Source organism: Coturnix japonica, chromosome 23 (genome assembly GCF_054131305.1).
Source record: "Coturnix japonica strain WE chromosome 23, WE-NBRP24, whole genome shotgun sequence".
NCBI classification, from domain to species: Eukaryota; Metazoa; Chordata; class Aves; order Galliformes; family Phasianidae; genus Coturnix; species Coturnix japonica.
Window position 1 is genome coordinate 4,267,876 of NC_140685.1, and position 16,911 is coordinate 4,284,786.

Consider the following 16,911-nt stretch of genomic DNA (forward strand, 5'->3'; position numbering starts at 1 on the left):
CTTGGGGGTGATGGGTTCGGTGCCCAATGCTTTCCCTTGTACCCATTTGGGTATCTGTGACTGAGGGCTGCAGATTTCCATCCAGAAAAGAACCTGTCCTAAACCGTGCATGAATGATTTATTGCGTACTTCTCATGCAAATGGCATTAATAGGCTGTCACACATAGGAGAAGATGCCGGAAGATTACTGAAAGCTGCTGCACTTAAAATGTTTTGGGAGGAAATAATGCCTTATGCGTGTGATCTGCGGAGTATCTCTGCCCACAGGGGCAGGTGCAGGAGGGAGCAGCTGGAGGCTGCATTGCTGCATTGTGCACTGAGCAACAGTGGGGCTCCAGCACAAAGCCACAAGGGCTGGTTTAACGTATCTCAGCACTCTCCGGGCTCAGGCAGCTCTGCTCTGCTGAGTTCGGGATCGGGCTGCAGAGAGAACCCAACCCACGGCAGCCCTGTCTAATTAGTGGAACATATTTACATGTGTAAAACTCTGCTGTAGTCCTAGTAATGACTAATGCATAATTATGCATAGACAAATCCCCACAGTAAACACAAATATTTTTGTTTGGTTGATCTCAGGAGAGCCCAGCAATGTGTCAGGGCTGCAATGTGCTTCCCAGCTGAGACAAGTGGGTGCCTGCGACCATACAGCCCCATGGCCATACCAACTCCATGGCCATAACAACAGCATGGCTGTACCAACCCTATGGTAATACCAGCCTCACGGCCATGCCAACCCCACAGCTTTAAGAACACCATGGCTATAACAACTCTATGGCCAGACTAATCCCAAGGCCATACAGACCTGCAGCCATTCCAGCTCCATGGCCATACTAACCCCATAACCATACAGACCTGTGGCCATGCAGCCCCAAAGCTGTGTCATCGCCATGGCTGTAACAACCCCCTGGCCATGCAGCCTCCTTGTGCCGCTCCAAGAAAGGCACTTTTGGGGCAAAACAAAGTATTTTGAAGGTTTATCCCAATTTCACAGAAATATCGGGCTTTCTCCAGGTTTGAGAAGCATCCCCAACCTTTCTGTGCCCATACAGGATGAGGAGCCTTCCCAATCCAAATCCCAGTGTCAGTCCTAGCCCCAGTCCCAGTCCCACAAGGAGCTACCAAGATTCTGGTCTCTCTCCATGCCATCTCAGCTATGGCACCTCCAGTGATTAATTCATTGCTTAGGCAATGGCTTTTCTCCTAAAATCTTCTTCAGGGAACAATTTTCCAATGTCGGATACGGTGACTAATTGATAACTTTCTTTAAGGGGACTGCATGATAACTTTCTTTAAAGCCGTATATTATGATCAGCAGGTTTTCAAAGGAACATGCTGCTCTCTTAATTCTCACCTTCATTATTTTAATACCTCTGTAAAATGGATTTCTAATGGTTCCATATTGCCATAAAACTTTAGGGATGGTGGGTGGGTGGTGATAAATTCTTTGCCATCCCAGTGGCTCCGTGAGTGGTGTAGGGAGCTGAGATGGATTCCAAGGAGCAGCTGGGTCCTGGCTTAGGGCTGTGCCTATCAGCACTGCGATCTTCACTGGTGTGACTCCATCCCATTGCCTTGAGCCATGGGCTGGTTCATTGCTGCCTTCTGAGGTCAGCTATCCAGGTCATTGATGGGTCCTGCTGCAAAAAATCCCATTGCAAAGCAGCATCTGCCCTAAGGAGAGCAATGAACGCATCAGGAAAAGAGCTCCCGTGCACACATGAGGTTCTATGGGACTAAGACAGAACCCAGTTGTCTGAGAGAGATTCCTCTAATCCAGAGCACTCTATAGGGCCAGAGCTCTGCCCCTCCATTCAGGGCACGCTGTGTGTGATGTTAAGCAGCAGTGGATAACAGGCAGAACGTGTTATCACAGCTGCTGTGTGCCGCAGCACGAAGGGGAGATCCATGCTTTCCTTGCTTGCTGCTTGGCCTGGGGACATTCATGTTCTTGTTTATACAATAGCTCTGCTCCGAGAGCAGGAATAAAACATACCTTGTTTTTCCCTTCTCAGATGCTGTTTAGCATCGTGCTACATCTCCCCATGGGAGATGCAGGTTGGAGCCTCGCAGGTTGGGGGGGTGGAATTGAATCCAGATGTTGCATTGCTGGGCAGCAATGGGTTATTGTGCAGAAGTGGTAGTGTACGTAGCTACCTTCACATCCAGGTGCGTAGAGAAAACGTAGGAGTGCGTTTGTAGAGATGGGTTTTTATCTCTTACCCCAAAATATAGAGCAGCTCCAAACTTCAACAGGAAAAATACAGATGTGTTGGTGTGCTGGGAGATAGTGGTGTGTGCGAGCAGCAGGAGCTTGCTGTGCAATGCTGCTCCGTGCTGGTGCTGCTGCTGGCACCTTGTGGGCTCCCTCCAGCGGCCATGGGACAGCCCAGGGGTGCCCGGTGCCAGCCCTGCAGGGACACAGCCTCCAGCATTGCTGTGCATGCATAGGTGTGTGCAGTGCATGGGTAGAGATGTATGCACTGCATATGTGCACAATGCATAGGCATATCCGTGCATAAAGTGCATGCATGTGTATGTAACACCTATGCTATGTATGTATGTAACGGAGCTGCAGATGCACATAGGTCATCACAATCATCACTCTCCCCCCCCCCCCCCCCCCCAACAGCCTGTGCAACCGTCCAGCTTTTTGCAGCGTGGTGATCGTTGGAGTGCGTGTGTGCATTGGGAAGGGGGGAGGATGCACAAATACCTGCTTGAAAAGGTTGTTTTGTTCTATATAAATGGGCACTAAGGTCCATTTGTATGGAGTGTGAATGCCCCATCGCCCACGATACCACGGCTTGTTTGGAGGGGGGGGGGGGGGAGGAGGGGAAAGGGCTGAATGCACCGACCACTGTTTGTTATGAATGCACTGACTCCTGTTGGTACAGGGAGGGGCACAGCCGCTGTTTTTACACGAGGATGATTGGGGGGGGGGGCTATAAAAGCCCTGCTACCCATTTGCCCCGATGCCTGTTTGAAGGGAGGGGGGGGGGCTGCCGTGCACACACCAACCTTAATTTGCACGACGGGGGCTGTGCACGCACAGATCCCCGTTAGCACTGGTCGGGGGGGCACAGAGCACATTGAACCGCTCGCTGCTCCCTCCCTTCCATCCCCCCGGGGCAGAGCTGAGCTCACGGGGGGATGATGATGATGATGGTGATGGGGGGGATGATGTTGGTGATGGGGGGGAATGATGATGGTGATGGGGGGGGGGGGAATGATGATGGGGGGGGGATGATGATGGTGGTGGGGGGGACGATGATGGTGATGATGGTGATGGGGGGGGATGATGATGATGGGGGGGGGGGGGTTGGTCCGAGTCCACCCTCTCTCATTTCCATATGGCGGGGGCTCCCCCTGTCACCTGACATGAGGGGGGCGGAGCATGGCGGCCCGTTGTAGGGTGGGGGTGTTGTGTTGTAGGGCGGCGCACTTCCTGTTTGAGCTGGGCGCTGGGCGGGGCGGGCGGCGGAGCCTCCCCTCGCTGTACGCGCTGCCCGGCTCGGTTCTTGTCAGTTAGCAACAAAATGGCCGCGGCGGCAGCAGCTGTGCTACCGAGAACGGCGGCGGTGGCGATAACGACTACGACGACGGTGGTGGTGGTGGCAGAAGCAGCGGTGGTGGTGGTGGAGGTGGAGGCGTCCGAATCGGCGGCGCGGAGGAGCAGCGGGGGCCCGGCTCAGCAGCACTGAGCGGACACCGAGAGCGAGCGGCGGAGAGCGGCCCCCAACCCGCTGCACGAACCCCCCGCCCCGGGGGCATCTCCGCTGCGTTCCCCCCTTCATTCCTTACCCCCAACCGGAGGGACTCGGCCGGATCCTTCCCCTCCCGCTGCTTCCTGCGGTGCGGATCGTCCCGGGAGGGCGCTGTTGTTACTAAGGGGGGGGTGTTCCTTTACGGGACCGTGCTTTATTTGGCTGATTTGATTCTGTCCTGTTTTTATTTGCACTTTTTCACCTCCCTCAGATGCTCCTTTACTCGGACTGAACCTACCGGGAAGCGGCAGAGCCCGTCCCGACCCGGTTCGGATCTTGTTTGCAACGCGGACCGTGGTGCGTTAAGCACGGACTGAGCCGCGCCGGGATCCGCAGCGCTCCGTGTGTTCGCCTCCATCTCCTCCTCTGTGCCGTTTATCCCCTTTGGAGGGTTTATAGACAAAACGACGACAAGAAACTTTAATTTTTAAAGAATTATTATTACTATTTTTATTTTTTTTTTGGCCGCGTTGAGATTTTTTTTCTTTTTTTTTTTTTTAATTTTTTTCTCGCATCGATTCGTGAAATTACGGGTACAATTAACGGAAAGAGAGAAAGGGGGAGGGAGAGGTTAAAAATAAAAAGGGGGGGTGGGGGGGGGGAAGAAAGAAAATCAACCGCCACCAACACAACCCGCAACCTAAGGAAGGAAAACGTCTGTGAGACCCCTCCGTTAGGCGACATCCCTGCGACACCGACCCGAAAGCTGCCAAAGAGCCCCGCACAGAGCAGGACACAAGGTGAGAACGCCGGGCTGTGCGGGACACGAGGGGGGGACACGCTCTGAGTGCGGTGCTGTGTGCGGGGCTCGGGGGAGGTGATGGATCCCCCAGGGGTTGCGGTTGTCGCTTGGCTTGTATTGAAGGTTGGATGCCCTAATGCATTGCAGGGCTGGTTGTGAGGATGAATTGCTGAGCTGCACGCACTCAGAGCGCAATGACTTGCTCTATATGCGTTACTAGCCGTACTTTTTGGCTGCTCGACCCCCTGCTCGTCCCGCAGCAGCACGGCCTGTTTAAATTTAGCCGTAATCCTTATTACGTCATGGCTTTTCTGCTGCAGACTTCTCCCTCCCTCCCTCCTTCCCTCCCCGCAGCCGTGAGCCTCGGTGGGGTTACGCCAAGCGCGTAGGGCCGGATTCACGCACCCCGCGTAACGTTGTGCTGCAGCCCCCGGGTATCGCGGAGCTGCGCACACACACGGGCTCCTCCTCGGATCCTCGGATCCCGTGTGTATGTGCTGCCCGGATGGAATGGTGGATGCAAAACATGCTGGCTGCCTTCATTTTAGGGTTCTTTTCCACGTTGAGTCTTTCTTCTTAATGAAACAAGTTCCTGACTTCCATCTGTCTTTTGTTTCTGCTTAAAGGAAGCACTCCTATCCTTTTATATTTGGGCCTTGTAAGACTTTGACATTTCCTAAGCATAATTGGGCACATAAGCGCTTCTAAGTTCCATACTTTGCCAAACAGTAACAGCGAACCGGGGTTAGGCTGAAGGCTTTGCCAAGCAATAAGATCTTCCCCTATCTCAGACTGCTGGTTAGCATTAACCTTACAGAAAGCGTAATGTCTAAGAAGGAAAAGCTTTTATTTATACTTTTGGTTCCCTTCATTCAGAAAGGACTCTTCGTCCCGCTCGGGATTTGCACAGCTCTTCTCTTTTAATGGCCGTTTGTTATTAAACCCCCCCAGCAAAGAAGGGTTTGGTTTCGGTTTGAGCTGCTAAGACTTAACCAATGTGGGAACGGATAAGATGTTAACTTGCATCCATTTCCTCTAAGCAGCTGGCCCTGCCGAGATAAACAAGCGCTTTTCCAAATGCTGTCATCTGGCCTCTTTCCAAAACAAGCTGAAGGAGGAGGTCAGGGGTGGAGCCATCCTTTGCTTTAGTCAAAAAAGAGCCTTTCATTTGGAAAGAATTGCTGGATAGTATCGGCTACCAGAGCTGCAGCCTGAAAAATGAAATACCCAAACCTTTGCAAAGCAAAGCACACTGTTGCTCGTCTCTTAAGGTGCTGCTGCTGTTGGAAGGTACGGCAGCTTGATGGTAGAATTCACGTTGCTTGTTTTGTTCAATAACCATCGCTCTGTGTGAGACTTAATAGCTCACTTTTCACGTTCAAAGCGTTTATCATCTTTGCTTGCAGTGGAGATGTGCAACACAAGGGCTATTGTTTTAATTGTTTAAAATTCAGATGACAAGATAATGGTTAATACCATTAGAAGGTTTCCCTTTGGCCTTGAAGCTGCAGGTAGGAGCCCGTCGATCCTTTGGTATTAAAGATGAACGATAAGGAAACCTCTTAAATGCCTGTGACGCTGCAGTCGAGCCAATTTAGCATCAGCTGATGCCTTGTGGTGATAACGGCTCGAGGTGTTCAGCTGTGTTATGAAGATATCAGCCCCAGCAAATAGTGTTTAGAAGAGAAATAAACACTTTATTGAATGGGAAGGTGATCCAGGAGTGACAATAAATTGCGTTGTTAAATGATCTATGCGTTTTGCACAGTCTCTTAGCTGGTAAATGCTGGTGGTGCAATGAAAGCTGGTTCTTAATGTGTGAGAGCAGAGGAACTGAGGTATTATTTGATCTTGCTTTGGGATTCTGGGCTATTCATGAGATATGTCTACCAAAGGCACGGCTTAGTTTTACATCTTAATTACTGGATGTTGTGGATATACCTTTGCTTACGTTATCACTGCTTTATTGTGATTAACTTGGATTCCAATGAACAGTTCTAACTGTGCTTTGTGAAACCTCATTGGTGTGCAGTTTCCTGCTTTGGCACTAATGCATTTTAATGTCTCCTGCACTAGTTTGGTCGTAGTAACAAACTGCCTTCTCCTGCACTGCTTAAGATGCTATCAGAGATGGTATCGCTTGCTGAGAGTGCAGCGGCAGTTTAAAATGCCCTGCTGATTCTTTTGTCTCTTCCTGAAATGTGACATCACTTTCTTCATGGAGGGGCACTGAGTTTCAATGCAGACCTCTGTGTGAACGGCTCGATGTGCTTTAAGTCTCCCCTTCAGAGCAGCAGGCAGTTGGTTGTGCTCTTAGCTCTGGATGTGAACCAGCAGCGTAATTTCTCATTGCTGTAACCCCAACTGTAGTTGCAATTCAAGCTCATCAAACATTGGAAGCTTTGGTGGAGGCGAGGGCTGCGTTCTGGATGTCTTCCCCATGGGTTTACAGCCAAGGATGGCTCGAGAGCGAGAACAGTTATCTGTGCTGCTGCAGTGCTTGTTTATGGCTGGCTGCCCAGATTGCTGTGTGCAAAGCTAGACCTTACGGTTTGCCTTTGAGGGCTGTGGAGGTGGAAGTCGTTTGTAATAAACAGCTCTCTGCAGTTTGCTTCTGAAATGCACCTTCGTTTAAGGAACTGAGAACTACATTCGCATCGACTTGGATGTTGATCAGGAGATTCTATTTCAGATGCTCACCAATGAGAACCCACTGTAGTGGATGCCCCATCCCTGCAGGCATTCAAGGCCAGGCTGGATGTGGTTCTGGGCAGCCTGGTCTGGTGGTTGGTGACCCTACACATAGCAGGGGCTTGAAATTAAATGATCATTACGGTCCTTTTTAACCCAGGCCGTTCTCTGAGATGGGTACGGTTTCTTTTTGCTTTGTATTAAAATAGCTGATGTTTATCCCATGGCTGTGTGTGTGTTCGCTTTCTTAGCGGTAAGCGCTGAATTGCTGGAGACTTGTGTTTCATTTAGGACACAGATAGACTCGTCAAGTCGCTTGGCATCCCTTTGTGTAATTAAGCCCCAGATAAAAATATGCTTATAGGTCTCAAAATAGTTATCATGCGACTACCAGCTGGAGGAAGAGAGAGCCCTCAACCCAAGGGGGAAAAAAACACCTTGGGCTGTGAAGTGCTTAATGTTGTGCCCACGGGCATCTTCTGCAGGCAGAGCTATCCTGAATTTCCCTTAGTTCCTTTTCCCCTTCCTATATTAAGCCCGTCTGTTTTTGCAGGAAGTTTATGCTTTTCTCAGCAGTGCTGCTGTTGCAGGATTTCCTTGCAGAAGCAGCAGGGAGGCAGAGCTCTTGTCTGGGGCTGTGTGTAGTGCTGGCCGTGGCCTGGATGCTGCTCTGTGTGGTCAGCGTGTGCGTATATCAATAATGAGTTCAAACTGCCTGCTCTATTTTAAGCTCAGCCTGATGCTGTGTGCGTGGTCTGTCTGGGGCTCTTAGCTCCTCAAAATCCCAGTAGGTTTCTATGGCTGATGCTAATTTCAGATGCTGACGGGGTGGTGTTTTTAAACAGTGGATATTGATAGGCAGCAGAGCAGCAGCTCTGTGCTTCAGTGCAAACCACTATAGGAACAGGGAGCAGCTCAGCAGTGCTAAGAGCAGCTACATGAATGGGTCAGTGCTGTCTGCCATTTTGCTGTGCTCCATTCCTGTGCCATTGACAGAAAACCGGGGAAGGTTTTTGGTATTGCTTGTCATGTTCCTGGTAGAGCTCAGGATATGTTTGGAAGAGAAACTTTGTAGATGTTGGTAGCAGGTTTTAGGAAGTGATGGAAAGCTTTGTAACACTGCAGGTGCAGTGCATTGGCAAGGCCAGGCTGCAGGATGCCTTCTACCTTTCCACCTGCAGGTCTCAACTTTCCTCTTCTCTCAGTATTTTTAACTAGTTACAAGCTTTCCTAACATAGAGAATTGCTTCCAGGAGGCACAGTTTAGATTTGGCCCTATTTTCAGCTCTGAAAATAAATTGTTTCACTCAACAGCTTCTTTTCTACCCAAGCTGCAAAATGAAAGATGCTGCATATCTGCTTGTCCAGTCCTTCTCGGCTCTGTCTCATGCAATGTTCTAATATGTGATGCTGCAATAATTTCCTGTTAATTCAAAATAACCTACTGGCCTTAGAGTGCTCATCACATCTACCTGTAATGTTACCTCTTCATTTTCCTGCTTACGAAACAGTTTGGTTTCAGTTTGTGGTGTTAGCTTGTATGTAATGAAGAGGTTTGACTTCCCAAGCCATTTAAAAACTATAGTGTGTTGTGGTACAGGAGAAGAGCTTACTCAGGGCAGTTTAAATGGTACTGAATATTTAGTAGTACACTGATCATTAAGTGTGGGTGTCCAATCCAGTTGTAGAACTAAATCTGGTCCGTGATTGCTGCAGTCAAGAAAAGACTTAGAGAGTAAAAGATGTTCAGTGGGACTCAATAGAGCTCAGTGAAAGTATGATAGAGCTCACTTCTCCAGCAGTTAATCTTCTGCTCAAGCTTTTTAAAGTCCTTTGCTTTTAAAATCAACAATCAAAGTCTCATCTCACTGGTCACCAAGAACACATTGCTTTTCGAATTATCCCCTCCATCAACATCTAGACGAGAAGGAACTCATCCTTATGGACTTCTGTCTGCATCTTCTGCACAGATATTATGCAGACCTTTGGAGTGTGGGAGGGCTGCTCTGAAAGTAATGCCTCCTGCTGTATGATGTTGGCCCAGCTGCTGGAAGCACATGTTGGTGATATGGCAGCAGAGGTTGAATCTTCCCACCGCTAACCTGTTATGTTTTGTAGAATGCAGAGGAGCAGTCTGACATCCAACATGGAAGCACGTGAAGCAAACACGTGGAACTGAATATCTCTATGAAGGAAAAAAATGGCATTTGCTGCCATTGAGCTTGCTGAATGCTTATGGAGGCCAGGCAGTGGGTGTGAGCACAGGGAGGCATAGTGATCCATTTTGGCAGTGGTGACAGCAGCAGTGGTCACCTCCCCTAAGTGTGGCATTGCTGGTGTAAGTGCGTAGCTGATGGTGTTGCAAAGTAGTAGCTGAGAGTCTGCCCTACCAAATAATGCTCTCATGCTCTTTGGATCTGTTGTAGTTTCCAAGGAAATAAATAGGGAGCGTTACTTTTGGAGCAACTGATGAATTTCTGAGTATGTTTGTTCCCTTGGGCTATTTTATGGACTAACTGAAGGCATGAAATGGTCATTGCAGAGATGGTGATTCACTATAAATTGATTTCCAAAGTGGTGTTTACTGCAACTGGAAGCGGTTTGGTTCCTTCATGGAGAGGTCTTTCATTTGCTGGGTTGAAATATGGTGATAATCCATTCTGCTGATGGATCTGATATTCCAATATATAATAAAAATGCCGAGTTCAGCTGTGAATTGAGTACTCGATAGATTTATTGTTGGCAGGAGTTGGTGTCTGGATGCTTTTATTATGGAAAGTGGTGGAACAGAGAACCTCTAAACCTAATGGGAAGGTGGGTTACTTGTTCAGCAACGTGCTGCAACAGAAGATGCAGTGGAACAGCAACTAAATGGATTCAAAATGTATTGAAGTTGAGTGAAATAGTGACGGAGGGCGATGTTTTGATTTTTGTAGTTAAACGTTGGGGATGTATTAATACAAAACAAGTAATTTCTTTTTTTCATTTGTGTTTAAACTTCCCCATCTTTGCAGTTTTTGAGCACAGTTCATTAGTCTGCAGTATGTTTTGTCTTCCTTTGCTCAGATCAGATTTGGTGTTAACCTCCTGCAGAGAATTCCAGGACCCCTGACATTTTATTGTGACTCTTGATTAGCTCACCAGGGTTCCTGCTAAGAATTCTTCTTTCATTCACTTGATAAATTGAATTCCCTATTCACAGTGCCTTTAAATAGAATGGTATTTGGAAAACTCGGAGACAACAACTTGAATGTTCAATGAGCTCTCCCAACAAGTTTGAAAATGCAGAAGGAGGAAATTAAGGACTTGTGTAGTCTTTTTAAAGGAATAAATACGTTATGAGAACATGTAGCTGCGTCTTCATGTTCCCTTTAGTCTTGCTTCCCTCCCAGCTTCTACAAGAAGGGCTGCTCTTGGTGCCTGCTTTCCCCTTTTAATCTCATCTTGTGCTGGTGATCCCTGAGCTGTGTTGTACCATTTGGAGCCCTATTGCATGAAGGATGGAATAGTTTATTTCTGAACTTTAGATCTTGAGGCCCTGTCCTTGGTGCCCCATCACGTCTGTCCCAGCCCTGCCTGGTGTCCTGGTGCCATGTACCAGCTCTGGCTCTTCCTTCAGATGGGTAAGGTAGATGTGCAGGATGCCATCACACAGATCTGCCTTCTGTAGGCTCCTGTGGCTCATCTGTACAGTGGTTTTAATGTCATAGGAGTGGAAAGGGCCTCTGGGGATCACAGATGGGCAACAGCTGAGTCAGGTGGCATGGCTACATAGCTGAGTGCTGCTGTGTGGCTCTGATGGAAAGGGGGAAAGGAGAGCTGAGGGCATTGGAAACCTTAAGGGCAAAATAATGCATGTGTTAGCTGTGCAGGTGTACCTGTCATTTCTTTTAGCTGTGTTTGTGTGAAGGAGTCCTGTATAGAGGCTGTGTTCTTTCTGACTGCATATTGTCCCCTTCACTGTCATCAGAGCCTGGTGATGCAGTGATGTGCTGCCTGGCTGCTCCAGCCTTTCTATGGGAGAGATCAACACAGAGAGCCCGGAGCAAAAGAGCTGCTGCTCCTGTTCCATTCCCTGACCACCTCCTCAGCTGTGTCCGTGTGTGCTGGGCTGGAAGTTCACTGCTCTGATGTGTTCTTCAGGTCCTGCCAAACATCTGAGCAGCAGCTTGTCCAGGGGTTGCCACTGCTGCTTGGTCAGTTGATGGGTGATGTTTATTTGAGCAGCTGGCTGCTCTGGGGGCTTTGTCTCTTGTCACAGAGCTCTGCTCTTCTCAGGTGTTTGCAGAAGACAAACATAGTGCCTAGAAGAGATGAGCACATGCTGCTCTGCTGCTGGATTGCAAAGCTGTTCTGCATTGTGTGCTGTTTCCAGCAGGCCTGGCTGGGAGGCAGCTCTGTGAGGCTAAATCTAGTCAACCTCACTGCTCAGTCTGGAGCTTATTGTTTTAAGAAATGAGTTTCTCTTGTTTTCTGGGCAAGGGGAGCTGTTCCTAACCTGTTTTCAGCTGCTGATTGCTTGCTTTGGGTGGTGAATGCAACGTGAATGAGCCTTTTCAGTTCTGGATGGATGTATGGCTGCCATGTCCTCTGCACCCACGGTTTTGCTGTACAACTCTACCAGCATTGCTTTGCAATACTCAGTAATAAAGACCTAACACGTCAGTTGGAACATTCTCATTAGGACTCTGGCAATGATCCTTGAGAAAGGCAGCCTGTAGATGGAAAGCAAAACCCCAAAGCCCACAGCTGTGCACTGGGACTGAGCAGCGCTGATGCGTGGTCAGACCTCAGGCATCTGACCTGTGCTTTGTGGTCAGTCTGCATTCTTGGTCAGGAAAGCCTTTCAGTTTGAGATTTCCCCTGTGCTGGTTTAGTAGAAGCTAAAACAAGGCCGAGCTGCTCCGTGGTTTGTTTGTTTTATTGCTTTGTTTTTAATCTTCAATTGAATTAATAATTTCTTTTGAGTCCACGTTATTTTTATTCTAATTTAATTTGCTGTGGTGGTTGCTTATATTATTATGTGTGTATGAAGTAGGGTCATGAGAAGTTATTGTTGAGTGAACTGGAAACTGAAAGGCCAGCCTGGGTCCTGCAGTAAATAGCACTTGGCACTGTCCTCGAGGTGCTGTCATAATAGAGATGCTCTTTAACCAATGATCCAAAATGGCACTGCTGGAGACACCAGCTGCTGGAGGTTGAGTTGTCTTAGGCAAGAATTCTTTGTCTTTGTTCCACCTGATGATGGGATTTCTATTGTAAGGGATCTAAGAGCAGGATTATTAACTCAGTCTCTGGGGTAACCTGTATCTCCCATAGCTTCAGTAAGTATTTTAATTGAATACGATGCTTTTCACATCCTATTCTCAGCTAAACCTGTAGTGTTTGTTGTCTTTAAATGGCAGCTCCATTCTGCTTGTGCTCCAATTTCAGCAGTGAATTCAGTTGTATGTGCATGTCTTGCCTTTTTAGTAAAGTGGGCTGTGATTTCAAGAAAGCCCAAAGTGGGGGCTGTGGGAATCAGGTGTAATCCTTCACAATTATTGGCAGCTGTGGAGGAGGGTCCAGAGAGCATCAGAGACCTGGAGATATCCACCAGTACCCTGCACACACATCAACAGACAAAACCAAATGCACCCCAAGATGCCTTAGAGATGAAACTGCACAGTGCAGTCCAAGGAAGACCAAGGGCTGTCTTAGTGGTTTATTTATGTACAGGGTTCTTGACGGGGTTTCTGTGGCTTCAGAAGTCAGGGTCCTGTTTTAGTACTGATCAGTTTTATCTTGCATGCTTCGAGATTGGTTGACCAGATACTGGGAAAACCAAAGCACCAGACCCACAGTTAGCAGAGAATGATATTTTGATGTTTCACATGAAGGGAGAAATCCTGTCAAGTCAAATTATGTACTAAGTAGTGACAAATGCAGGACAGGGACGTAATTTGACAGTCAGAAGCCCCAAAGCATGGGATTAATAAATCATAAATTGAGGTCAAACAAATGTTCCTCAAGCTTCATTTACGATTCCCTGCAGAGACACATTTTGCACCCAGTCTTTCAAATTACAAGGTTTAGTTTCAAGCTGCACAATCACACCTATGCATAAAACACATTGATCAGCTTACCTTGTCCTCAGTGGTGTAGCTCAGGGTGGTTTCCCAGTTAATTCCTGCTGAACGTGTTACCCTGTGCTGTTGCTGAATTGCACTCTGCTGTTATTCATACCACATCCCAGGTGTATCTGTTTCTCCTGAGTTCAGTCTAGCCATGTTTTGCAGCCTCATGACTTGACATGTTCTGGAAGCTCAGTGCACACGTTATTCCAGCTGTGAAGCGATTAATAGAAGCACTGAATGCTGCTGGACGTGTGTGATGTACTGCAACAAAATCCATGGGATCTCTGCCTGCTTGGAAGGGGAATTGCTGACTGTGCCATAGTGTCACTCAGCTTGTGTTTCCCTGCTCTTAGAATATGACTAAAGCACAGTGTTTTTATTAACAAAAGCTTTACATCTGGCTTGAGAAGTCAAGAAATTACTTCTGTTGCATCTCCTTTCTTCCATGTTAAAAAATGCCTGTAGCTATGCCATGGGGAAAACAACAGGCTGATTTGATGTAGCTTTTCTTCATAAATCTTTGTTAGCTGTTAGTGATGGCTTTTTTCCCTTCCCCTTTTAAGTTGTAGGTGCAATCTTTGACTCTTTACAAGTCTTCTGGGGTGCTACCCGTCTCCTGCAGATTATTTTAGGTAGTCAGGGATGACTTGGATGCAGTTGGGCTGTGGTAAGTTACATCAGGCCCAGAGAGTGGGAAAGCCTTCAGATCTCTCTTAAAGCTGTTCTTTGTAGTTCTACCTTCTGCCAGTCCACGGGAGCTCACTTAAGAAGCTGGGTTGTCTCCCCAGGATCATCGGGGTGCAGGAACTGAAGGACTACGCTATGGGATCCTTGTTTGGGGCTGTGTTCAGCAGCCCTTTATGGCCAGCTGATCATTAGGGACTGGTATGACTCTTCTTGATGTAATGACTGAGCATTGGTACCTTGCTGCTGGTTAAGCTCTTGCCAGCTCTTTGCCTTCTGCCAGGGTCAGCTGCAGACAGGTCACAGAGGGCTGGGCAGAGCAAGGATGAGGGAGGAAGCAGCATGAACAAGGGGATGATGAGGAGCCCTGGTTTATCCCTTTTAAACCAGGGGCTGCTGGTGGCATGGGGCCTCTGGCAGCATTCCTCCTCTGGGTTGGGGTGTCTGTGTTCTCTTTTGGATCTGTCACTTCTAAGAAACAGCTCTTTAATTCTTCAGCAGCACTTCTCACTTGTCCTGAATTGGTTGCAGGTTGCCTTTCCAGTTCTTGTTGCTTTTGATTTTATGTATTCTTCCTCTTATTTCATTGCTGCCATTTGGAACCAGATCTTAAAGAACCTTCTAAGTGGTTATTCTGTGTTTCATGTCCGTGCTGTCCAAACCCTTTAGATTGGAGTGGTGTCACAGGGATGTGCCTCTGTCCCATGTCTGGCCATTGCAGTGCTTCTGGATGAGGCACAGGATGGGTATAAGCTTACATATAATGACAAGGATCAGCTCTCGAGGTTTGCATCAGAATGCTGTATTCCCAAAAGGCTTCTTGCAGAGTCCCGTTAAGGATGTCACATTGGTGCAATACGGACCGCCAGCTGTGCTTTCAGATGTGAAACTGATCCAGTGTCTGATGCTAACTAGAAAACTGTTTTCATTGGGTTTAAGAAAGAAAATCAACCTAAATTGGTTTCCTTTTTTGTTATTTTAAGGGAAAAATAAGGCTTTCTGTAATGGGCATTGACTGCAGAGGGCAAACATAGGACCTCCAGGCTGTACTGACAGTGAGTTGTCATCTCACCTTCCCAGTGCAGGGGAACCTCCTCAGCTTGAGTGCTTTGCTGGAAGCCTGGATTTAGGCTCAGATGTTGTTTTTAGACATATCCTAAGATATTTAAATCGTGAGCTTTGTATTCTTTTATTCTTTAGCATCCTTCCTTGAATCGTCACTTGGGAGGTCAGACTGCAACACATGGCTTTTGGCACTGTAACCAAACTTTATATAGCAATGTTTGTATTATTTTCCTGTTGTTTTGCTCTGAGATGACTAATTTCTGCCTAGAAGTGACAGCGAGTGTTGCCATCCGAGAGACCACTTGGAGCTTTATTTCTATTTTAAGCATATTTAAAGCATATGTATTCAGAAGTGTCATTATGTAAATCAGTTCTGAAAATTGAACTCCATTAAAAATTATAGTATCGTTTTCTGAGTTAATTTGAGGCCATTTTAAACTCGGAAATGAAATAAAACAACCCAGGTTTCTGCTAGGAGTGGCACTTCTGCCTCTTATGTTGTAATTGATGGGATAACACGGTAGTAAAATACACCACGTTCTTAATGGAGCAGCGTGTTTGCTGTGCTTTGATTTGGAACATCCTCTGGTATGGTGTATTGGGGTGGAAGGGAGGGGAATGGCAGGAGGAGACCAAGCTATTTCCCACTTGCTCTGGCTTGCTTCAGTCACCTGCTTTAACACAGGGGAAGGGCTGGAACTTCCCTTGCTAACAGCCTGGCAGCTTGGCACTGATCACTTGGAGGTTTGGGCTTTGTAGAGTGTGGTAGGACTTCGTTAGGAAGCGCTGGAAGTGCAGGGAGTGGATGCAGCTGCTTTGTAGTCCCTGAAATCCAGGGGACTTCTGTTCTACTGAGCCAACAGGAAGAAAGTCACAGCTATTACGGTTTCGACTCTGTTTCTTTTGGCAGTGTAAGTCATCACTTTTTGCTAAGTCCTACAAGAGTCTGTTTAAAGCTGCCATTTCAAGTACCCATCTCTGATGCGGTGCTAAACGTGCTGTGCAGATTCCTATCTGCAGTTCCTTAAGCTTGGGTTTACGGTGCAGTGTTTGGAACGTGGCCCTTGGGAACTGGTGTGAATATGGGGAGCTGTGTGGGCATTGTGTGATAGCATGGGACGTGGTTGTAGTGCTTCAGGTCCTGCCTCCAGCTGTGCTGACCTCACTGCTGTGCTCTGCTATGGCCATACTCTATGTGAATACTTGGAGTACCCTGCTGTGTGCAAAAGGGCACTGATGTGCATTTAGAGCTGTGAGTTGGCACTGGGATGCTCGCTGTTTGGGTAACAGGGAGAGGAAAGCTGCTTTCAGGTGTTGGGGGCTCTGCAAGCATTACATACCTATGGTGGCCACAGCCTGTATTGTTAGGCAGCTGGAAAAGCCGAAAATCAAATCATGCCTCAGAAGCTCTAATCCAATAATAGCAGCAATAGTTTCAGCCGATCAGAAATGGAGTCTTTTCAGAAGATCTGTAAGGCTGATAAATGATCAGGCTCTGAAGAGCTGACAAGGAAGATAAAACAGTTACTGCAAATAATTCATTTACTGCTTGTTGGTATTTGCTTGGCAGGGCGTTGCGGGGGATTCCTTGTTAGGGCTGTTCAGTGCAGTGATGGACAAAGAGAGCACAGAAGGAGGGGAGGTTTAGGTGCATGTCCTTGGTTTGGGATGACTTCCTGTTTGGCTGCAGTTGGCATCTTTAAGCAAGGTGCCTGTGGAGAAGTGGTGTTTTATAGTCATGTGAATCCTTTAGCTAGAATTGATAGGATAAACAGAAAATAGGATAATTTGGATTAATCCAGACTTCGTTTTATGGTTGTTTTTTTTTTGTTTTTTTTTTCCTAGAGAA

General features: G+C 47.5%; 1 protein-coding gene across 9 annotated transcripts in view; it reads left to right on the forward strand.

The window, feature by feature from the left end:
- Nucleotides 1-3,523: 3,523 nt before the first annotated feature.
- The window catches only part of TNRC6C (trinucleotide repeat containing adaptor 6C), an 80,853-nt gene continuing 67,465 nt past the window's right edge, over nt 3,524-16,911 (forward strand). For 8 of the 9 annotated variants that reach the window (XM_085522765.1, XM_015879952.3, XM_015879954.3 and 5 more), the window contains exon 1: nt 3,524-4,504. The gene's annotated coding sequence lies outside the window, so the exon portion shown is untranslated. The remainder of the gene's footprint in view (nt 4,505-16,911) is intronic. The other variant, XM_015879959.3, reaches the window with a different exon arrangement.